At 39.1% G+C, this 25,749-nt stretch overlaps 1 long non-coding RNA gene across 1 annotated transcript; it reads right to left on the bottom strand.

Annotated features, from left to right (window-relative positions):
* Positions 1-8,119: 8,119 nt before the first annotated feature.
* LOC116453038 lies at positions 8,120-18,055 on the bottom strand. Its single transcript, XR_004243657.1, has 2 exons — positions 17,928-18,055; positions 8,120-8,609 (listed from the first exon to the last, which is right to left on the bottom strand). It is a non-coding gene; the product is annotated as an uncharacterized LOC116453038 (long non-coding RNA).
* Between the last annotated feature and the right edge of the window lie 7,694 nt (positions 18,056-25,749).

Below are 25,749 nucleotides of genomic sequence, written 5' to 3'. Positions count from 1 at the left end.
ATTTCATCAGAAATTGCAAATTAAATGCAAATGGGAACACATGGGAACACAGCAAATGGCTTTTGGTTTACAGTTGAAAGTAAAAAGGTCAGATGTGCCATTCATTCCAGGCAAACAGATGTAGAATGAGCCATACAAAAGCAAAGCCCCTCACAAAATATCACCAGATTAGACCTCATATCTTAATGCATCAATTTTATTTGCAAGCAAGAGTAGCAAGAGTGTTCCCCAAAGGCAGACAGTTTTTAAGGCTGTGCTCATGCAGACCATTTCTTATCATGAAAGTGACAGTATTCCAGAGAATTTTGGAAATTTGAATCTATTCCAAAGATTTCCAAAAATTGGAAGCTGCAACGGTGGCCTGGCCAGGGAAAAGCCCAGTGTTGTTCTGAGTGCTGCAAGGGAGGATTCATCTCTGTTTGCTGAAAGCAGCTGGCTAACAAGAATTTGTACCATTCCCAGGATCACTGTTTTACAGGGAAAATCTAGATCTCCAGAAGTCTCTGCTGGAACAAATTTATCTATTTACTTAGTTAATTAGTTTATTTCTGAATCTTTTTCCCTGAGCCATTTGAGATACCATGAGTGAAGGGCACTTTAGAAAATAAAAATTACTGTAATATATTATATTTTTGTCTGGTTTAGATCTTTTTCAATCCAAATTAAAAAATAAATCCAATCCCTCTGCCTGACTGTTGACACCTAGAGTGTCATCTAAGGTCACTTTGTCCTTGTTCTTATACAGGAGACTCTGTAGTTTATGAGTTTTGGGTTCTGGTTTTATTGTTATTTTTGCTGTGTAGAGTAGCTGCCAAAAACCTGGCAGCACAGTATCAAAACCAGAAAGAGGGCCAGTCAGGCCTGCACAGGATCCATAGGGCTTTTCACTACTCCCAGCCTGGAAATTCTCATTTATATTCCAGTCCTTGTTTATGTGATATCCTAACCTGAAAAACATTTTTAAAAATCCTCCTCTGCCTTTCCACCCCCCACTTTGGACTTCAGTGTAATGAGAAGGTACCAGATTTGTGGCAGCTCTAATTGCCTACAGTAAAGGTGAGAAGTTGGCTTCCCTTATGCTCGAACTCTCTCATCTTTTGCCCCATAGGGACAGCCTGTTCCTGAGCCCCCAAGCTTTCTTTCTTTAAGTATGTCCATCCTTCCTGCACTCCTTGGTTTTTAAGGGCTGTTTCCCAAGGTACTCTCTGAGTCAGCATCCTGGGTAATAATCAGAAGGCTGAAATAGTTCAGGGAGTGTCCTGGTAATATCCCATACCAGGGCCCCAGGGAGCCAGCAGACTTCCTGTGGAAGGGTCTGGTCAACATACGGGGTCCTCAGTTCCCCTCAGAAGGGAGTCACCTACTACGACTGCCCTTCTTTTCCTCTTAATACCTTAGGCTGTGATCTGTCTGACAGACAGAGTGCACTGGGAGAACTTCCAGACAGACTTTTTTTCTCTAGTGTCATCTGTCCAACCCTCTGGATCCAAGGCCTTGTACCTATTCTTAAGGACACCTGGGAAGCTGATGGGGGTTGGGAGGGGATTATTTTACCTCCCGTACTAGGGACCCATTTACATTCCCTTCCATCTATTGGGTCTCCTCCTTCTGCCAGATGGCAAGAGGAGAGGGGCTCCTTTGACTCCTGCTGAGCTTCTCTCAGGGTTGGAAGGGTGTAACTCAAACAGTCTATTTCTCTTTTCTTCTCCCTAATACTCCTTAGCCTTTCCACTTCTTCCTTAAGCTCTGCCACCAGACTCACCATGGTGAGAAATACTTCTCCGCAGCAATTTTGTTCTGAGGAGTCAAGTTTCCCCATAGCCCCTCAGTTTAAATCCTGCTATGCCAAATTTGTGACTGTGATGCTATGCAGCATTTTCTATCATGTTACAGAGGTCTCATCAGTCCACACTGAAAAACAGAGACACCTCCAGCACTATCAGTTTGGGCCAAGGAAAGGATTACTTCTATAGGGTTTTAGGTTACCTCATTTTTCTGCTTCATTACCTCTCACATATAAGTTGGGGGTTTTGTCAAATGTGAATGCTACTTAAAAGAGTAGAGCAGGTACCCAGTGTAAAAAGTGTCAGAAATATCTCTTTTTTTAACTATTTTCATGGCATTTGGCATTTTTACTTTGCTGCCAGGAAAAGGTTTCTTCTTACTTTCCAGAAGCTGAGTGTGGCACTTGACCAGTGTGAGCATTACTCTTGTACCAGGAGAGCATAGCAAGGGAAGGAGGTCATGGAAGTGTTACAGGACAATATTGTCATCTCAGAAACAGCAGCCTCTGATTGTTCCATTGGCCTTATTAAAGCTTTTATTTATATTATATCCAAGGATGAGGGAACTGCTTCTGATAAAATAAGTAATAATTCATGGGATGATGTCTCAGGATCACAGATAACAGTATATCTCCTCTGGATGCCGCAGTCATCCAGATATTGTTTGACAATATCTGTCTTGTCCTGGATATGCAGGCTAGAAAACTGTATTGAAGAATGGCCTAAATCTAACCATGATTCTCATCAAAACTCTTATTGTAGCTTATAAAATTTTTATTTATAGGCAAAAGAACTACAGGCATGTATCAATTTTTATTAAAGAAAAACAGAGCTGTTTCTTTGTAAAATTAACAAACAAGCTGGCATTTTAGTCTCCGAGGTATTTGATTTTTTAGATCAGTGTTAAAACTTTCACCACAGAGAAGGCATTTTTGCTATCGTAACAGTTAAGAAACCATCTCACATATACCCACATTGTCCCTTTATTCTGGAAATGAAAGATATCATTGCTTTAGGAATCAGTATTCAGTATTTTTTCTTGCTCCCCTCCTGAAGTAAAAAAAGACTGGTGAATTTGAGTATGGTTAGAATGCTGTGCCAGGTATTACAGCTGCTCCCCTGAGAACAGGACAAAGGGTTCTCAAAGACCCCAAGGCACACAAAACCTTCTCCAGCAGAACAGCTTGTGCATGTTCCTACATACATATCTAGGTTTGTTTCCATCTGTGCAATGAAGATCAAAAGAACTGAGCAAATGTGTACTTTAGCGTCCTCTGAAATAAATAGACCTTGTAAGAAAAGTATTTAAATGTTTTGCTCAGTTCAGGTTAGAGCTGATCAATCCTAGAGAAAGCAGAAGTCTGGATTTTATTACAGTCACTTGAATGCAAGCTAAATTGCATGGGTTTGATGTTTTTAATCAGTGGGTTTATATGAAATTAAAAAAAAAAAAAAAAAGATTCATGACATAAACAAGGCAACATGAATAGAATTATCACCTATGACCTCCTTTTTTATTGTCCCAGAAGTTGAGCAAGAACCTTTCTATATAAAACTATCTTTCTTTTTTATGGCCTAGTGGCACAGCAGCAAAAAGGTTACTAAGAGAGCAGTTCAAGATTTTGAAGCAGAAAAATATAACTGTATTGCAGCCTACCCTAGGAATAGCTTTCTTTTATTTAAGGTAGCTTTTGGGACTGTCAAATATTTGTGTATTTTGTTTTAAGAGTTTGGACCAATGTGATTTACAATAGTAAATTATGAAAAATATCTTTCTAGTCCCTGTCCTTATGCATCATTTGAGATTAAGTTTCCAGCATCTCTGTCACAGTATTTTGATGGTCTGTTAGCATTGGGCTTCCACTTTCAGAGCCAAGCAGAGAAGAAATAGTTAAGAATCTTAATATAAATAAATGCTAAAATAAGGTTACCTAAGTCTTAAAAGCTGATGCAGTATGCTAAATTCTAAATGTCTCTCTCAAATCCACAGTGCAATTTAAATTCTACCTGCTTTTTACTGTATTAAATTTTTTTGTTGTAAGAAAGTCTGGCCAGTTTTTTGTATTCTTCAGTTAACTGTGATGGAATACAAGGAAGAATAGTTTCCTGAATGACAAACATTAGAGTAATTCAGGATTCTGGAGTATATTGCTTTCTAATAAAATGTGCAACTATCATATTTCAGTAATGTTTCTGAATTTATTCCCTTGGTTATGTGGAAGATGGGGAGCATGGAGCAAATCACTTGGCTCAGCCTTTGAGCCAATTATAAAAAAAAATTGGTTTAGCAGAGGCAGAACTCTTTTAAGGGATTTCAGTCTTAAATGGCATCAGATTGTGAATGTGGGAATACTTCACAACATCTACTTTCTAGACATAAAAAACGGAAAATCTGTTGCTGATTTGAGGAAGAGAGATGAGGGAGTGGAGAAGAGGATTTCAAGGCAATTTTTCTAATATTGGTCCAAGACCTATAAAATTCTGCGGTTGTGTAAGCCAGCAGAAGACTTCAAAACCAGGCATGTTCAGTATGAGTACAACACATCCTGTCTGTGTTCCAGCAAATGAATTTCTAGCAACATAATTAGGCTTTTAGTTACACAAATAACAATATGTACATACAAATGAAAACTTAGTTTTGAAACTCTCTGTGTTCCCTAAAATATCTCCAGCTGACAGTAAATATATCTGTTTCTACCTAATGGGAATATCCAGGTAATTTGCTTAATTTTTATCCATATTCCTTCACAAAAAAGAAATAGTACGCTAGATTTTGAATCAGCTGTATTTTGCATGTAATCCTGGAAAGGGGAAGTACATGATTTTACAACTTCAGTAAAATAATGGGCCAAGAAATACACATTTTGATTCATAAATTCATTGTGAAGTTGACAGCTTTTCACTTAATCTGCAGAAACCCTGTGCTGGCTTCCATTTCTTTCCTTTCTAGGACAAGTATCATGTGATCCACCCACTAACTCTCCTTCTTTGCTCATTTGCACATGGAAGAAGAAACAGGAGTCCTTTGGATCTATATAACTGAATTTCAGTTCCCATCAGTTGGAAATTCAGATGTTTTTCTTTTTATGACCATGAGGAGATCATCCACACACAGCTCTTTACAGGGCTGCCAGCACCATCAAAATTACAGCCTCTGTCCTGGGGAAGGAAACCACTGAAAGTTCCCTCAGGGCATGCCATAGTGTTGTAGTGGGGATTCCTACAACACGTATATACAGCGAGGCCTGTGGAAAAGAAATATAAGGACCGATTCTTGATAGATGTTTTCAGAGCGATGTTTATTTTTCAGCCGCATGGCCGGGATCTGCCGAGGAACTGCTGCAATCACGGGACCCAAGGGTCCTTGCTGGGCAGGGGAACACAAAACAACCAATGGGGAACGAGGCTGACCAGGGAGTAGGGAAACCCTGTGCCTCCACCCCAGGGTCCCCCTCTCCCCGGACCCCACGCCAGGGGGGAGGAACCCCAACACCATAGCTTCAGCAAAAGTATGATCAGTACGAGAAGTTTTCATGCTGAATTATTCTCTGATGAATGAATAAGCTTTCTCCAATGAGTCAGTTGCAAAACAACTTTAAGTGGAGTGCCCAGAACAGTGTATTATGAACAACCCCACAATTAACACTAGAAGGTTAAGGTATTTTAAACTTTTCATCCCTGACTTTTGAAGCTACATTTGAATTTTTCTCTCACGCTATCCCCACAGGGCAGAAGTTATGTATCGATGCATTTCCACCCTTCTAAAGGTTTTCATGCTGACAATGATGTTTACTCTGACCTGTAGAAAGATACCATATCTCTTAATTCCTCATCAATTTTTGAGCTGTCTAGGAATATCTTTCACTGTTAAATTTTAGCAATAATAATGCAATTATTAAGAAATCTAAGGACACATTATTTTTACTTTTTTTTTAACCGCTCAATTCATAATCACTTAGGAGTTGTTAAATGTAACCAGAGTAGTCTAGCAAGGCTAGGTTTCACTAAGCAGCTGGGTGACGTGTTACTTTTATCTTTTGCAATAATGACATTACTTTTTGGTTGTCTTCCTGTTACACATTTACTCTTGCCCATAGCTATATTTGTTTAAACATGTATGTAAATTATACCTGCACTGGTGGAAAATAAATATCTAAGGGGAATCTTCACTTTTGCTGCTGTTTCCAAAGCAACTACAAAAGCTCACACCCCTTGAGATCATGACCTGTCTGTCTTGTGAGGAGGTGCTGGATGGCAACAATGACCATCATATAGAATCACAGATGCATTTAGGTTGGAAAAGGTCTCTAATATCACTGAGTACAACTATTAACCTAATACTGCCAAGCCCACCACTAAACCATGTCCCTAAGTGCTACATCTATGAGTATTTTGAACAGCTCCAGAGATGGAGACTTTGTTGGGCAGCCTATTCCAATGCTCAAAAACCCTGTCAGTTGAAAGAATTTTTCCTAATATCCAGTCTAAACCTCTCCTGGTACAACTTGAAGCCAATTCCTCCTGCTGGCCACAGAATCACAGAATCAATTAGGTTGGAAAAGACCTCTGAGATCATCAAGCCCATACTATTGCAGACACAGGCCAGGATGCCATTGGCATTCTTGGCCACCTGGGCACAGCTGGATCATGTTCAGCTGCTGTCAACCAGCCAGTTTTTTATCCAGTGAAACACTCGCTCATTCCAGCCATGAGCATCTTTGGCAAAGGAAGGTTCTGGTTCCATTTGCATCAAGTGCAGTGGGAGGTAGAAGCTCTTTGTATACACAGCAGAGTCCTCACCAAATTTTGTTGGAGTGTGACCAGCAACGGTGCTTGTTCTCCTGAAGAATATTTATTAGTGTCCTTCAATTCTTTAAAATCCATCAATGGAGGATGGATCCTTCCCATACAGTCAGGCAGTTGCCATGGGGCAAATCATAGCTTAATTGCATTGCCTATAAACAAGCACTTGCATTGACTTCAGAGTCAGAAAGCCTTTGCAGGTCAGAACTCACAGCTATGGAAGGTAACAATGTCTCTTTTTTTTTTTTTCTATTGCAGCCTTGTGGATGGAATATTTATCTTAGTTTAAATACAGTCTGTATTTATTCACATGACTCTGTTCACATGCTATTTCAACTCATTAATTTGACTACATTGTCTTTTTGGAACACCTAAATACTTTCTGTCACCTAGAGTTATATTTCTCATATGTTCAACTACTAATAAAACTAGAAGCCAAGATTGCCCCTTGTTTGTTTCCTTCAAGCTTTAGAAGCAGAAACCAAGCAGGGTTTTTTCAGGTATTTTTTCCTGGATATGGACAGACTAGGTAAAATAACAAATGTATTTGCTATAAATACTAGTTCAAAGTTGCCAACACTAACCACAGTTTATCTATTCCTTTTATGCTTTGTATCTTAGCAAGAAATATTTATGATAATCATGCCCCATCTTTATTCATATTAACATTGAAGCCAGCTTACAAATATCTTGAGTTCTCAGGATTTTAACTGTACCAGCTAGACAAGTGCTGGAAGTTTTGTTGGTTAGAAGCAGCAAATAGATATTAGTGTTTTCACTCCTACAGATTATGTTCTAATCACTCATTTTTAAATTAACTAAAAATTAGGATAGAATAGCAACAACAAATTGAGTCATGCTGGTGTAGTGACAGATTCCTTCCTTAAGATTTCCTATGAATTCCTTTTCCATGCTTTTTATGGGTATACCAAATTCACTTTATCTGTTTACATTCTATCAGAGAGGAATTCTTTTTATCATAGAGATTTTGGTTTCAGAATATGCTATGTCTCAAAAGAGTGAGAATGGGGAATAATCATGAACATAAAAACATCTGGTAATACATTTCTCTTTTTTACTTTAAATGGATAACTCAGAGGCTTATTTTCAAAGGACCTATATGATGCAGCTCCTGAGAAAGTCAAGCCATTGTGAAAGCAGGTCCTAAGTATTTTGAGAGACACATTTTGTTCTTTACTAAACAAATATAACTTTTAGTAATACTGTTTTTATTGTATGTTGAAAAATGCACTGTTTTCTCTGTAAAAAAGCATGACTTCTTAACATCTGCAATGCTGTGAGGTCACCTAGTCCTGCACTGACTTGTTTAGACCAATATACTCTATACATTTTTCTTTGTTGTAATGGTGACTTTAATAATAGTGTATATACTGAGTCTCTTCTGGCAACATCTTAGAGCATTCTCAAAGCGATTCTAGGACCTTGATATTAACAGTTTTCTTTGGTCAATAGTTCTCAGTTTTGTTTGAAATAGAGCTTATCTGGGTATACATACCCTATTTTCTGGATCCTTTTAGAGTCAGAGTTCTTCTTCTTGGAAATATAAGTCTTTGTTGTAAGTAGGTGTTTTTCCAGATAACCATTCCCAACACACACGTTTTAAAAAAAAGATCTAATGTCTCTTTATCAGACTGTAGTTCTACTCTTTTTTACAAATATCAAAGGATGTCATTATTCTTCCTCTCACAAGAACTCCAATTTCCCTGTCACACATGCAGACTTTTGGATGAAGATTCTGGTATTTGTTTCTGCTGCACTTAATCCACTGCCAGCAGAAGTTTCAGGGCAAGGGGTGGAGGTTGAGCTCTTTCATGAAACCTTTAAATTTCTGGTACTGCTTTTGTAGAAGCTTATGAATAAAAATTAGGAAAGGCATTTGATAATTCCATGCAATCTGTATTTCATCCTGGACTCAGAGTGGCCATTTCTCCATCCAAATTTGTGTGCTTAAACTCCAGTTAGAGTATATCCTTCAGAGTGGGTAGCGTCACTCCACACAAGCTAGATGGAGAGATAATATTCAGTGTTTGCAATTTCATATTAGAATAAGCCCAAGGATATTAGAAAATGTTGTGATTAACATTAGTAATGGCATAATATCAAAGGCAGAAACATCGGCTACTTGTCTGTCTCTACCACAAGGAATAATGAGTGACTGCAAACAACAGAAGGCAAATAGTATAATCATAAATGAAGAATAATTTTCTCAATATCGAGATGATAGTGAAGGAAAAATTTTTGCTGGGGACATAGTTGGCTGCTGTTACTTCATCTTACTATTTTTTCAGGTTTTTAGAGGATTTTCTTGGAAGAGAAAACTCCAGGGAAGAAAATAATGTCAAATAACAAGACTGTCAAGAATTAGGGTTTTTATACAGTTCTAACTGAATTATCCTCAGCTGCTATTATAATCTTTCTTTGATTTATTTTAAGCTTATGGTTTACCTAAGTAAAACTCTTTCAAAGTAAATATATCTTCAATAATGCATTCCCTTAATATGCATATTTTCTCAGAGTCAAGCCAGAATTTTATAGCCTGTTCCAACTTTTTATTTCCACATTTCATGAATGACAGCAGTATTTCTCTCTGGAGATTTTTGAATGTCCCATTAAAAAAAAGTAACAACCCAAAAATGTTGGGCAGTGGTCACTTGTGGGAAACACAAAAAATGGAAAGGGTCTTAGGTGTGAGAAAAAAGCAGGCTTCAGAAACAAAGCCAAAGAACTTAGGAATCAGCTCTGGCTGAGAAAGCTTGAAGATAGAAGAAGATACAATGATATAGCAAGCAAGGACACTAAAGCAATGGTTAGAGTTTTTAGGTTTGGCTGAGATGGGTCTTGAAGTTGCAGAAAATATGCTTAGCAAGATAGATAAGTTCAATCTTAACAATGGAATATTGTGCATTATTATATAAGGCATAACAAGCAAGTATTGTGTGCAACAGATATACGTGTGTTACTGAAGTTTGGTTAAAACAGTTGTCTGTAAACTTTAGAAGCATACTATTGGCTAAAAAGCCTTTGAGAATGCCTGTAACAGGGAAATCTTTGGCTGCCTGTGACGACGTGAGCCTTGTACCATCTCTTGTGTCTCAACACTGTATGTGAGACTGATGCTGGAATAAAATAATAAAAAGGCTCCTGGAACATCTGCCTGGGCTCCCTGTCCCGTTTGCTCTTCAAAAACGCTGACAGTCACTGAACTTAGGGAAATCTGGTAACACAAAGTCTGCTCCAAGCCTACGCAGCTGGACAGTGGTCTGGTGCTGACTGCTTATTAGAAGAGCTCCCTCACCCCTTTTTGAGAATGGAAGTGGACACTGTGAGGTCACAGCTCATCCTACTGCTTACAGAGGGCACAGTGTTATCCCTTTTCCCCACAGATGGTCAGGCTCTTCACAACATTCTGCTGCCCAGTGAAGTGCTGTGAAGCTCAGGCTGCAGAATCACATGTTCCTGCTTTGCAGAATCACATGTTCCTGCTTTGCAGAAATGTATTCAACCTGGATCCCATGCCAGAAATCTGCTATGAATTTCACTAAGCAGAGTCTTGTGGCAAGGCATTCTGGTCTTTGATATCTTTGCAAACTAAGCCATCAACACCTGGCATTACAACAGTGGCATGAAAGGTCGTTTTTGTAGGTTTTTTTTCTGTCTTCACTTTAGAAATCAAGAAAAAAGGCCTGGAGGCTTTTCTAATTGTAAACTTTGATTTTCACCTCACTGTTCAACTAGTTTAGCATTTGTTCCCACAATGATACATTACTCTGATGTAACCCTAGTCCCACATTGTTAAGAGCATGGGCAAACAACTGTAGTCTGTCTCACTCTCTCCTCCTCCTTTTTCTTCCTAACAATAAAAAAAATGTAAAACACAGCATAAATATAGGATAAAGAGGTAATAACAGAAGGAAACTAATTATGTTGCTGAAAGTGTAAACACAAAGCGTACATAGAACTTAATCCAGTTTTGCAAGGCTCAATTCAAGTCTCTAGTAGTAGGAATATTGTTAAACTTACTAAGGCCCATATAATACATATGAAAGCATTATTCCACCCACAAAGGATAAATGCCTTGCTTACCTGTTGCAGGTAATTTTTCCATGAAAAGGATATGCAAATTCTAATAGTTTTAAAGATGAGCACAAACAGTAAGAGAGGAGATCAAATGTTTCAGATTAGGGATTGCAAAACAGAATCTGTAAAGAAGCTCTTCTGTGTCTCTAATCCCCAGAGTTCATCCATGCAGCATAATTTGACATGTACATGAGATACTGCAGGCTGGCATTCAGAGTGACAGACATAATGGAGGACCTTTTCTTTACTGAGAACTAAACATTGAAACCAAAATATTCATTTATCATGTGGGACTATCACCCTACATCTTTTTCATTACAGTCAGGTTCTAGTATAATTATCTTATCCATAACAGCAGTTAGAACTTGAAATCTAAAATGAAATAACTGAAACCTTAAAAAATTTAATCTGTAAAGCAAATAACCTGTAAAGGAAACAAACTTAAAAGCAAGGTAAAACAAATTTCTTTCCTTGCTCCAGTTAGTAGGAATTTAAAACACTGGACGACAGAATTTGGATTGCTAAATCCAATGTTTAGATGTCAAGTCCCAAAATAAGTTAGAAATTATAACTGTTTAAACCATGACTCATAAGATGTGCAAGACCATGCTTGCTTTTTCTTTAGTCATATTCATTAAAAATACATGGATCCTGCATCAAAAAGATACCACACAAGGCATGTAACTTTATTTTGCTTATTTATAGTTCTATACAAATTAAAAAGCAAATTTTCTTATTCAGCTTGAACAACAGCATTCTTTTCTCCTATGTAAATTAATGTAATGGTATAGAATAAGACCTTAGATGGTAACATGCACTCAGACACAAAGTCACGAGTCCTACTTACATGATTCACATTCATATGAAGACAATGGGATGCAGTAGAAAATTCCATTTGCATGGAACTACATGCGGACACAAGTTCTTCATATTGAATAATTTTGCTTTTTTTTACAACAGAAAATATTCCAGGCTTCTCTACATACTCACTACAAAATGTGCTAAGTTAGATCATGTCACTGCTGCAAAAGCAAGTAGAGGGGTAAAAATTCCCATTCCCAGTATATTTATTGTTACTGATAGTTCTTGTTCTTCATGCAGGAATCAGGCTCAGCTTCACAGTTCCAGCCCCATCTTCTCACATCATTCATGGCTTTCTCTGTTACAGAGGAAGAACAAGGTGCCTATGGCTCCTGTTCATGGTAATTTTGTTAGAGGCAAAACTCATCTAAGAAGTTCCCATTCGTTTAACCATTTACACTTTCACACAGAGAGTGACATAAATAGAGCTGAAGAGGGATGCCAGATGAATGAGTAAAGTGAAAAGAATGATTAGCTGGATGTAAGCAGAGATGATTTTTTTTAAACTGGTATTAACACTTGGAAAATGTTAACATCAATCTGGAGTCTTAGCATGGGATCCACAAGGCTAGTGCACTGTACATAGATGTTCACTGTAGGAGATGGGGATCTGGAGACCCTTGCTTTTCTACAGGTTTTGAATACAAATCTCTGTACAGGAAGGAGTCATCTCCTGCTGAGGATTTGAAAGCATGAACCTCCTCACTGAGATAATCACTTCCTCTTTTTGACTACAGCTCCCAAGAAAGAAGAATGCCAGTCTTTATACCAGCAGTTCAGCAACCCAAATGTTCATCTAAAAGTAGATGTTCAACTTTTCTCCTACTTTTGCTAAGATAGCAGCAAACTAAGCTAAAATCTCCTACCTGTCAGAGAAAAGTGCTAAGCTCTGGGCTAGTGGGGTGTCCTGTCATGTCCTGGACCATATTCAGTTGCTCTTCCTAAAGCTTATGTATTTACTGGGTCAATATTCCGCTAGGACAAGGCTAGGTATCAGGCTGCAAAATTCTTGGTCTTACATATTTTTGGCTCAGTATTTTTTGACACATGATACTGCTATAAAACAGAAAAACTAAAGGACACAGCTTCCCACAGCTCCATAATACAGGATTCCACCACTGTCTACAATGCTTACAATTATTATTGCAACCTTATAATAAAAATAACCAAAGAAAATACTATTTTCCCTACAGTTTCCATCTGACATAAGAAAAATAATACAACAGTCTTGTAGAGCAGAGCCCTGAGTTCTAAGAGGACTAAGAGGAATTGATTTGTGTCTAAAGTGCAGAGTGGACTCACAATGCACCATTTTTCAGCCTTGTACGCTGAAGATCAGATATTTCTTAGGAGATACCCAGAAAAGTGTTTGGTGGCTTCTCATATGCCTTCTGTTTTTAAAGTACTTGTGACTGTGGGGAATTGAATGCAAAGATTCAAATGGCACCTTTCAGTGCTGTACTCCTGAAGGCTTCACAATTTAAAAAAATATTTAATTGGAATGTTTTCACAGCCTGTTGAAAGTGAGAATCAACTTCACTCAGAAAGGCAGAAAAAAAAAATGTCTAGCACTGATGGATTTTGTGCTGCTTCAACTTGCTGTTTGCATCTCTGGCTCTGTAAAGAGTTAGTTTTAATTGCCTGAATTTCAGTGTCATTTATATTGTAAACAACACATGAGATGCAGTTGTAAGATTATCACTCAGTATAATAGTTCTCCCAAAGAGGGCAAAGAAAAAGGCACAGGCTTTACCATTACATTTTCACTGAGGGTACCCCATAGGTTTCAATGATCTTTGTAACCTCTCAAACCTATAACTGTGATAAGACCTGTGTAAAATGATATAAAATACCCTCATGCTTAAAATGTAGATATGGGGAAGCTAAAAAAAATAGAGTTTGAGATTAATTCACTTCCAGTGCAACAAAAATCTACAGAAGAAGAAATATCTACTATAAATATAGTGGAAGTAGGAATTATTGGCTTTGATTATGGAATGCAAAGTAAATCACATTGTAATGCACTCAATCTTTTTTATATTTATTGACTTTTATTTGTATATACTACTCTCTTCCTCTAGTAGGGTTAATTTCTCTGTATGTTTTCTTCTGCTATATGTACTCCAGGTATCATTTCTATTTTAAAAGTCTGTGTGCTTGTAGACATACAAAATTACCAATGACACATTTTCTGTGGGGTGGGGGGAGGGAAAAATAAGAAGGTACTTTGTTCACACAAATAAGACACAAAATTTTGCAAAGCAGGTAATTTCTTTGTTCCCATTTTGTTTTGGCATCTTTTATAATCTTCCTGCAAGTCCTGACGTGTTTTAACATTTGCTAATACCATTTCTTCCTGTAAGCACTTAATGCTCGCACAAGATTCCCTGAAATCTTTACAGAACAAAGCTCCTGCTGTCATCCTGTGGAAGTCACAGCTCCATGCCAGTGCTCCTGAGCAGAGAATTTCTCCTGGTCATTTCCATATCATGTAACAGATGATGTCATCACCAGAACATGCCTAGATAATATCCTCCTGCTATGAGAAGAGTGTGCCTCTCTGTTCACCTTTTAATTATTTTGCTCTTGATAGCATATATTAGCAAGTGTTTTAATATGCATCCATCTCCAACACCCTGATTTCTCAGGAAGCAAAGATATCTCCACACAGAGATATGAACATACCAGCATTGCTGACAATACACAGTGCATTGGGATGAAAAGTCAATCCTCTGTTGTGACAACTACAGTGGTTAAACAACTTTTACAGATATTTTAGTGACAATAAACAATCTGCCAGTGTTTGATCAATTTCAGGTTCTGAATATATTCGCAGAACCACCGAATAGCAAAAGAGTTGGGGTTGAAAGGGACCTCTGGGGATCATCAAGTTCAATGCCACAGGTCAAGCACTGGAGCAGGTTGCAGAGAATCATGTCCAGGCAGGTTTTGAATTCTTCCAGAGAATTTCTGGAACTTCTCTGGGTAGCCTGTTCCAGTGCTCTGTCACCCTCACATTAAAAAAGTTTTTTCTCATATTCAGAAGGCACTTCCTGTGTTTCAGTTTGTGCCCACGTCCACTTGGAAAAGAGTCTGACACCATCCTTTTGACATCTACCCTTAGGATATGTGCATGTATTGATAAATGATGTATTGCTTGCCCTCTGTCTTTTACAGGCTAGACAGAATCAGTTCATTCAGCCTTTTCTCATCACAGACATGCTTCTAATCATCATCGTAGCCCTCCACTGGATCCTCTCCAGCAGTTCCTCATCTTTCTTGAACTGAGGAGCCCAGAACTGCACACAGCACTCCACCTGAGGTCTCACCAGGACTGAGTAGAGGGGCAGGATCACCTCCTTTGACCTGCTGACAATGCTCTTCCTAATGCACCCCAGGATACCACTGGCCTTCCTGGCCACAAGGACACACTGCTGGCTCATGGACAGCTTGTTGTCCAGCAGGACCCCAGGTCCTTCTCCACAGAGCTGCTTTCCAGCAGGTCAGCCCCCAGCCTGTACTAGTTATGCTTCCCCAGGTGCAGGATGCTGCATCTGCCTTTGTAGAGCTCTGCCCTGCCAAAAGGTGAATCTACCAAAGTGACAAATAGGATAGGAGAAGAGAGCTACAGATGTGCATAGAGCAAAAGGTTCAACTAAGACAAAAAAAATCTGGATTAAGGGGTAGTGCTTCAGGGTTCTATAAATCCATATGTTCATTATCAGGACATAAATTATATTTAAGAGGCTATAATCTAGACAAGTAAAATGTGCTGATGGTAATTCACTGTAGCCTAATGTGAAGTAATACATGTATGAATCAAACATGATAAAAACTGCAGAAACTTACATTTAAGAAGTGGCCATACACTAGTTTATAAAGGATTAAACTAATCTGAATTGTATTTCCCTGTACAACTAGTTGGGAAGCTTTTTGTTTTATTAAAGGCTATTGCTTCTGAAAATGTTACAAACTTTTAATCAAAAGAAAAATGCAAGAAATCAATTCCTATGGTTTTCACATATTGAAACAGACCATCTTTATGCCAACACAGAAGAAAAACTAACTGAATCAATAGCAATGAAAGTAATGGAATAAAGTTAGCATATTATCATTTACACTTCCACAACCATTCAGGCACCAAGTTGGACAGTATCATAAATCATCTCAGGCTAGAGAGAAAGATCTGACAGAAAGGGGATTTTTGACAGAGGTAACTCCACATAAAACAGTGACCAGGAGTTGAAGGCAGTAAAATAAAATTTCTGGAAGTTTTAATCTTGATCTTTTCTACTACTTTATAGACAATGGTTTGTAATTAAAGAGCAGAGATTAAGCATTAAGGATTTTTTTTTTCTATTATTTGTAATCAAAGTATCCTTTTGACCATTTAAGCTTTTGTAGGCAAGACTAAATGTTTTAAAACTACAAGGCAATGTCACCTCTTGTTCTTAAAGGCTAATATCAGCATGTCAGAAAGTTAACAATGACAAATTGATGTGGAAAGGTCATGACATTTCATCAAGAGAGGTCTCTTGTTCTCAGGCAATCAGGCCTGTAAATACACACAATTCTGGAAAGTTCTGCTGCTCCAGTAGCTGCCAGTTTAGAAAATGTTCTTAAATGCCATGAATCCCTGTTCTAGTAAATCTGTTTCTATAAAAACAAGAGTCTTACCAAAACATAAATTCAAAGAAATCAATCAGTTTAGATTAGCAATGCGAATCTCGTGTTTCTGTCAAAACTATTTCTTTTGTTTAGTTAATTTCATTTATTTCTGTCACACTCTTTAGAAATATAGGAATGCACAGACAGGTAAGAAAGGAAAATTCAATAGCAATCAAATGAGCTGCAGAAAGGTTTACCAATGGCATAAACTTTTGTGTGGCAATGAAGGCCACTTGTCATGAACACTGAGGAGTGTTGCTCTGTGGGATGCTCTGCCCAAAAAAAAAATAGGATTCTATAATGCTTCCTTTCTGCTCTTATTTTGTTTCCATGGATCAGTAAATGTAGCTATTTAGGGAAGAGCAGGGATTAGCTCTTCAACACAGAAGTTATGTTTCCTTGCAGTTCAGGGAGAAATGCAGCCACATTTAACAAGGGAAAAAAGAGAACCTGGACACAAAAGACACACACGCCCTGCTAATTATGGTCTTAGGGCACCAGGAATTCTCTGCTGTATTTAGTACTGGCGGGGGGGAAGAGAAGGAGATAGTGTGTGGTTCTAAACTATGGGTTAACATAGCTGCCTACAGACCAAGAACAGTAATCTCTGCCATATAACACACCACTTACAAAAAAGTGCCTACTGTTATCAGCTGAACTGGAGCACAGCTCCAATAGTTCAGAGTACCTTTACTGAAGGGAGAAAAACTAGCTCAGTAGAGGCAGGTGGAAATTTCAGAGAAAAGAATGAGGTTCTGCCAGCTTCCTATCGACAGCACTGTGTTCTACAAGTACTTCCACTGATCTGTGGAACTATTCATGCAGTAATGTTCTTTGTGTAAGGGAACAAAACTGGTTAAACGTAAATTCAACCTCAGCGTGGTTAAGGTGCACAATCTGGCTCATCTGTTTTGTAGCTACAACCCACTGACTTTCTAAATTATTATGAAAGTATCAACAGCTGTTCTCTCCACCCAACTATTTCGTATTGAGCTGGAATGCACACTTATCCATCAGTAATGAGAACCAGCCCTTTCAAAAACTATGAATAAGCAAAGAAAATCATACTGGAAAAACTGGAGATGTAAAAAGTTATTTAGAGATAAAAATATCCCAACTGTCTCAGTGAAAATAACACATAGTTGATCCACATGAAAAATCACCCTTGTGAAATGGGGAAAAAAAAGAATGTTCTGTTTCTCTGCTAGGTGAATGAAAACCTGTGACAAATTTGGGAGGAGAGATTCATCCACCCCTGGGGTAGAATGTTATTAGCATTTACATACACAAAAAATGACAGCTGTTAACAGCTGAAACTCATAATTTCCTTCTGATCCTTAGCTGTCAGGGGACTTTACAGGTAGCCCAAGACAGAAGGACATTACAAGTGCAATGAAGAATTTTGCACTGCACAACATTTCTCAGCAAAACCAGAGCTCTCACAAAAATATCTCTACAGTATTTAAAGGCATGAAATGAAAGGAAAACTGGTACCTTTGCTATTCAACAGAAAGACTGTTCAAGCCCAGGTTCAGAAAAGCATTCAAAAATAGTTTATTTTTGACAAGGTTCTCTCATTTTCAGTTTTCATTACATGTGCTATTCAGGAAGGAAAAGGGGGCAAAGAGCACCTAAAAATTCCTAGCAACCATCACAGGCACACTGCTTGTTCTTGACAAGACCTCTCAAGTCCTTTTTTCTCTATGAAATTACCTGAGTTAGAACTAAGATGGAGACTCTTGGACTGTTGTGCTTCCTTCCACTGTAAGTCCCAATGCGGGTTGCATGAAATGTCATCATCATCAACAGCACCCAGCTCAGCACCCAGCTCTGCACCAAGTGTAACTTTGAAACAAAACAAAAAAAACCAAAACCAACTTTGATATTAAACTTAGAAATATGTTACTTTATCCTACATTAAACATGAGAAATACAGCTAATGCACTTTTTCAGATCTTAAGCTTTAAAGTTGTGTTTCCAACCTGTTTGCAGGCCACAGAATCACAGCTGAAGACAACAGAGTGCAGATGGACTGCACATGATTAGGAGGATATCCTGCACCAGATAAGGCAGGTGTAGACAGTTGTGTAGCATGTAACTCATTACTGGACAGAGACAATGGCAGGAAGTAAGGTAAAACTCTCAAGCAAGTACATCTAGGCTGTGATTTAAGCAACCATCAGCCTGTTCTTGAAGCCAAATGTGTCTCTCATACTCCCTGATGGACTCTTTAGATGATAATTAGCAATAACTAGGGAGAAAATGTCACCCTTGCTACTCAATGCATACACACATATATAGTTGAGGGGCAAGATTGGCATTATTAATCTCCTCTGCTCTTGTTTTGTTGTTGATGATGAACAGCCATTTGGTCCTGTAAGCTTTTCTGGAACTGCCCAATGCTGCAAACTGCCAGAGTAGTGGGATTTATGGCCAGTGCAAGCTAGAGCTGTCTTGCATAATATGGGGTCATAACTGCTTGGCTACAGGCACCACAAAACTGGCAGAGCGAGAGCTGGTGCAAAGAGCTACATTAACAAACAGGCACTAGCCCAATCCATTATCCAGTATAAAAGGATGGGCATGGGGATGGGGTCCAAAGGAACACTGTTTACTCTTCATCATTGCTAACAAAAGCAGGAGAGTCCCACACACAGTGGTTAGAAGGATAAAGAGCAGTGGGTAACTAACTGTTCTTTACTGCACCCAGCTGGCACAGGACAAGATGAAATAAATCCCTTGGAATAAGAAAATTCACAGGAAAACTATTCCTGACTGCAAGCCATCTGTAGCTGTAAATGTTCCATGAATAGCAGTTTATATGAGACATGTTTGAAATTACTGAGTAGGTTAGCAAGACTATTTGGCCTTAGGTTTCAACACAAGATTTTTAGCTGAATCACTGAACTGGTGTGCCAGTTTACTGCCTCCATACGGCATTTAGGTCCTCAGCACATTCATAGCTAATGAATACCAAATGCCCAGAGTGAGACCAGCAAAAACAACAGAAGGAAGAAAACAGCAAAATAGCAGGCCTAACTAGAGAATTAGGGATACTCTGGTTTTTTTGTGCAGCAGAAAAACTATGACATAGTTGCCATCACAGAGACATGGTAAGATGACTGATACATATGGAGTGGAAGGAAAGGCAAGGAAGGAGAGGCGGTGGAGTGGCCCTGTATTTTAGGGAGGGTTTCAGTTGTATAGAGCTTAGTGATGGCAAAATAGGGTTGAGTGTTTATGCTTAAAAATCAGAGGAAAGACTAACAAGGCAGATATCACAGTGGGAGGCTGTCACAGACCAACCAAACAGGATGAAGAGGAAGAGGAGATATTTTATTTCCATTAGAAATTAATATTTCTATTTCCTGCCAGGAGAAGTCAGAATCGCTAGCTCTTGTTCTTTGGAGGACTTTGGCTTACGAGATATCTGTTGGGAATAAAATACAGCAGGGAGGAAACAGCCTAGGAGGTTCCTGGAGTGTGTGAAAGGTAACTTCCTGGTGCAAGTGGTGAGTGAACCTATAGAGAGAGCCAGTTCTTGTGAACAGAGACAGACTGGTGGGTGATGTGATGCCCCGTGGCCACAAAATTATAGAGTTTTCTTTTCTGGTCAGCAGAATTGCCGCCTTGGACTTCCAGAGGGCAGACTTTGGCCTGTTTAGGTGACTGTTTGACAGAGCTCCTTGGGACACAGTCCTGAAGGGCAAAGGAGTCCGGGAAGTCTGGACCTTCTTCAAGAAAGAAATACTGAAGGTCCAGGAGCAGGCTGTTCCCATGTGCTGAAAAATGAGCCAGTGAGGAAGAAGATTGGTCTGGCTGAACAGGGAACTTTGTATGACATTTGGAAGAGGGAGTAGACAATGTGGGAGGACTACAAGGATGTTGTGAGGTTATGCTTGGAGAAAACTAGAAGGGCCAAAATGCAACTAGAACTTAATCTGGCTACTGCTGTAAAAGCCAGCAAATAATTGTGCTAGAAATAAATCAGCAAGAAAAGGAGGGCTAAGGAGAATTACTGGAAGTGGGGGGGAGAGGTAGTGATGAAGGAAGAGGAAAAGGCAGAGGTACTCAATGCCTTCTTTGCCTCAATCTTTTAATATCAAGACCAGTTGTTCTCTGTGTCCCCGGACCCCTGAGCTGGAATACAGGGATGGGAAGCAGACTGAAGCTCCCGTAATCCAAAAGAAAATGGTCAGGTACCTGCTACACCACTTAGACAATTGCAAGCCTATGGGGATGGATGGGATCCACCCAAGGGGACTGACAGAGCTGTTGGAAGTGCTCACTCAAGCATTTTCAACCATTTACCAGCAGTTCTGGTTATCTGGGGAGGTCCCAGTTGACAAGGAGTTGGCAAATGTAAAGCCCATCTACAAGAAGAGCTGGAAGAAGGGTCTACAGGAAGAAGAGGATCTACAGGCTTGTCAGTTGACCTTGAGGCCAGGAAGGGTCATGGAGCAGATCATCTTGAGAGCCATCCCACAGCACATGCAGGACCGCCAGGGAATCAGGCCCAGAGAGCCTGGCTTTAGGAAAGGCAGGTCCTGCTTGATCACTGGTGAGGTTGCGCCTCAAAGCCTTTGTTCGGTTCTGGACCACTCACTACCATAAAGACACTAAGGTGCTCGAGCATGTCCAGAAAAGGGAAATGGAGCTGGTGAAGGGTCTGGAGCACAAGTCATATGAGGAGTGGATGAGAGATCTAGGGTTGTTTTTCCTGGAGGGAGGAGGGTCAGAAGGGACCTTATCACTCACTATGACTACCTGAAAGGATGTTGTAGTGAGGTCGGGGTCAGTCTCTTCTCCCAAGTAACAAGTGACAGGATGAGAGGAAATGGCCTCAATTTGTGCCAAGGGAAGTTTGTATTTGGTATTAGGAAAAAAATCTTCATTAAAAGAATTACAAAGGAAGGGTTACTGGAAGTGGTTGAGCCACCATTCTTGAAAGTGCTCAAAAAAAAATGTGGTTGTAGCATGGCTTAGTGGTTAAGATAACAGTGCTGACTTAATATTGGACTCAATGATTTTAAATATCCTTTTCGACTTAAACAATTCTACGATTCTATGAAAAGTCCTAAGATACTCACTGTCATGATCTGAGCATTACTGATGCTCTTATAACTGCCTTCCTTTTGTCAGCAGTGCCAAACTGAGAAAGGTGCTCATGCTGCCTTGTAGCTCACTGCCTGCTCTGAATTCTCACCCTTGAGTAGAATGAGTTTAAACCTCCCTTTTACATGACAATGTCCAACATTGTAAAGCATGTTCTTGAGATGCTGGGGAATGAATGAAATGATTTTCAGCTCTCCCTCTGAAATGAACTTCCAAATCACACTGGGGAAAAAGAGATTTATTATAGAGCTCCGCACATTCATTTTGGCTTTTCCTATTCTTTTTCCATTACTTGAAAGCATGCTTCTCCTACCCATATTAAGCACCTAAAGCTATTGCAGGCTTTATATTTAAGACACATAAAATGGTTGAAGTATTCTATGCTTTTGGTGTAAAGAAAAAAATTAGAAACTTTAAGGCAGCTGCTACCTGTTATTGAAACATAATCTTTTCCAGATCAAAGTACATTTGTGTCAATATTTAAGTGATTTTCAGAAGCAGGGAACACTTTAGTGGTTAAAAAAATTACTAAAACCATTTTAAGACACAGATATTGCAACAAAACCCAAAATGGCAGATTTCTCTGAAGATCTGAACCCAAATTCTTAAGTAACGAATAGCTCAATTAAGAGTAGTTTTTCTTAAGAGTCCAAGTGTTTCTTTTCATCTTCTGCTTACAAAAGAAAATCAAAGAAAAATATTTGACTGTGAAAACTTTTCCTTCTATATGTCTGGATGCCAAATTAGCAGTTACATGATTTATAGCTGCCATGAGATACATTAGTAGTGTGCATTAAAGTGAAGCCTCTTGTTCCCTCTTCATTTGCAGTGAATTCACATGTCTTAAATTACAAACTAATACTGGGCATTAGGGTTTACTAAGGAGATCTGCAGTTATACTGCACTTCTGTACTACAAAGAGGAGGGCTGCTGTAACACCACGTAATTTGATACACTAAGATTTTTAGAAACTAAATGCCAGTGAAAAGGAGAAAACACATCAGAACATAGTACACATTCATGAAATATTTGATCCTTAATCCACTCACAACCTGTTTGTTTACTTGTGTTGTAGAAAATGTGGCAGGACTTAGGTCTCTCTCTCCCTCTCTCCCCATACACACAAACACCCAACCACACCCACGGCCATGCATGGCTTATAAAATTCTTTTTATTGATCTTCAATTTAACACCCTTTAACATAATATATTACTGAGTTTCACTAAAATATGGCAAAGTGAAAAGAAAATAATTTCTCTGAGACTTTCATCACTTACAGTATCTCAGGCAAGTGCTCCCAAATTCTTCTTTGCTTCAGGCTGAATATAATATTGGCAATTTATTTTCAGTTTTTCATTGTAATATAATGGTATTTTCTCCTACAGATACCTGTAATTCCCCTATGGTTCATCTAGGCTATCATCCACAGGGGACTTCTACTTAAACACAGAAAGAGGAATTCTTCTTGAGATAATTGATACCCAGTATTTGTGATTAGGTGTAAGTCAGATCAATGCAGAGATCACTAATGATTACAAAGACACATTTTAAATCATAACAAAAATTCACTAGAAAAACATGGGGAAAATAAATAATTCTTTTTGCTGCTTCTTGGAATTTTTGTTTATTTTACTTTAACAAGAATAAAAAAAGTCACAGGATACTAGAAATTAACGTTTGAAATAAAGCCCACACCCGTCTGTGTTTTGACTATGCTTTCATCACTCTGTCTTGGTAATTTTGACCACGTGACAACAGCATGCATTTGCATAGAAATATTCCAGACTTTCTTATCTAGATCCAGTAGTAATAATTCTTTCTGGCACTCATATGAGTTTGGTTATTAAATATTTGTAAAGCTTTTCATAGACAATTGCAAACCCAAATTATACTTGTTTTGCTTTTTTTTTGCTAACATATATCCCATAAGCAATACCTGGACAGCCAAACTAAGCAAGACACCTGTACAGACTGCAAAAGCATTTTGCCACCACACACTGTGAGAACAAGATGAGAGATGCAAGGCTGTCCCATTTTCTAGCCTTATTTAACTGAGAATGAATTCCTTCTGAAAATGTCATATTCCTTCTTTAAGTACAAAACTGATATATCCAAGACAGCCAAAACTGGGACTGGAAACAGATAAGTCCATTTTTAAGAGGTTTTTTTTACTGTCCCGAGACCTAGGGAGATGAACAATTTCTCTGACAAAGGAACAAAGCCCTCCATAGGAAGAGGTTGTGGAATAGTTTAAAACACACCACATGAATGAGATGTGTTCTCATGGCTGGGATAAAATATTCTTTGATGTATTTCAATGAGAATTTTGAGTCATAACTGGGAACTGTGATGAATAACAAAGCAATAGCTAGAAAAGGTCATGAGAAAGGGAAAGGAACACATGCCTGGCTGTGGCAAAGTACTAATTCTGTCTCCTGCTACAGCCAGCCTCTACCGACCTGTTCCTGAGGGTCCTTCACCCAAGTCTAAAAACCTCTTTAAGGCAATGGGACATTTAAATCCTGAGTATTATTTTCTTCTAATAGTACTGGTATATACTGAGGTGGTGGTGTGAACTGCTCATGACGCTCAAAGCTCTATTTCTTTTTGCAGTAAAGTCAAGCAGTGGTGTGTTTGCTTCCCCTGGATGTAAATGCTGATGAAGGGTACCTTGCAGCATGAGTTACAGAAATACTGTCATGGACAAGACAAGATCTGCTTGTTCTCTCCAGTGACCTTATATAGCAGAGGGAAATGGAGAGAAAAAAATCTGAGAGGGAAGAAATTCTCTCATCTCATTAAAAAAAATTTTACATATGTGAGACTATTTCCCAGTAAATCAGACAGAGAAAAAAGCGGACGCTGCCAAAACACACAAACAACATTCCTTGCAAAGTGGCAGGACAGTGATACCTTCATTCATCACGTGCCTGTGAGATCATAGCCAACACCATGTTCCAGATTGACAAACTGTCAAGATACAAGATAAGTACTTCTTTTCACACAGGGGCAGCAGAAAAACTGGTGCATTATGTGTTCATCAAATAATCACAGGGTTTTTTGTATTTAAAAAAAAAAAACACGAAAAAAAATCAAAGAAGTTGGATGGGAAATCTCAGTTTGCTCCTCTTAAGAGTGCTATATAAAGTATTACAGCTTTTATTTAGAAAAAAATATGATTTTCTTGTTCAATTTCACAGTAGTACTACATCTTCAAACCAGGGCCAAAGCAGAGACTGATTTATTTATGGATCAATAAAAATCAGGTGCTCTTATAAATCTCATTGCCCTCTCATCTTCTGTGGCTCAGTTAGCATTCCTAGTTTTTCACCAAATGAAGCACAGTGTCTCAACACACCTGGGAGACCCAGGGCCACCTGCTACAATAACAATTAATACTTTGTAAGACCTTTCATGGTTCACAAACCCAAAGTAACATGGAAATCATATGTATTATATGTGAATTATAGGTATAAAAATGGGGATCATAGATATGATAATTTACATATAATGATAATTTATGATATTTTGGGCTTGAAGATAGGAATATGGTAACTGATTGAGACACAGAAAGTAGGCAAAATAGCTTAACTTGTTCATCAATGACTTGAACAATGGGATGGAGTGCCTCCTCAACAAGTTTGCTGATGATACAAAGCTGGGAGGAGAGACAAATACGCAAGTGCTGTGCAGCCACGCAGCAAGACCTGGACAACAAGCTGCAGAGATTGTCAGAGAAGAACCTAATGAAGTTCAACAAAGGCAAATGTAGGGTCCTGCCCCTGGACAGGAATAATCCCGCTCACCAGTACAGGCTGTGGGCTGAACTGCTGGGAAGCAATTATGCAGAAAAAGACCTGGGGGTATTGGCAGACAACAAGCTGTCCATGAGCCTGCAGTGCCCTTGTGGCCAAGAAGGCCGATGGTATCCTAACGCGTTAGGAAGAGCATTGCCAGCAGGTCGAGGGAGGTGATCCTGCCCCTCTACTCAGCCCTGTGTCCAGTTCTGGGCTCCCCAGTACAAGAGTGACATGGAACTCCTGGAGCAGGTCCAGCAGAGGGCTACAAAGATGACTGGGGGACTGGAGCATCTCTGCTATGAGAGAATAGTTTGAGAGTTGGGCCTGTTCAGACTTGAGAAGAAGAAACTGAGAGGTAAACTCATCAATGTCTATCAGTGGCTGAAGGGAGGGTGTCAGGTGGATGGAGCCAGGCTCTGCTCAGTGGTGCCAAGCCACAGGACAAGAGGCAACAGGCAGAAACTGAGGCACAGGAAGTTCCACCTAAACATGAGGAAGAACTTTACTGTGCAGGTGACTGAGCACTGGAACAGGCTGCCCAGAGAGGTTGTGGAGTCTCCCTTGCTAGAGATATCCAAGACCAATATGGACACAGTCCTGTACAACTTGCTCTAGGAAGA

This window comes from Corvus moneduloides, chromosome 1 (genome assembly GCF_009650955.1).
Source record: "Corvus moneduloides isolate bCorMon1 chromosome 1, bCorMon1.pri, whole genome shotgun sequence".
Classification (NCBI taxonomy): Eukaryota; Metazoa; Chordata; class Aves; order Passeriformes; family Corvidae; genus Corvus; species Corvus moneduloides.
Note: the sequence above shows the minus strand (reverse complement) of the source record. Positions and strands in the feature narration are given on the sequence as shown.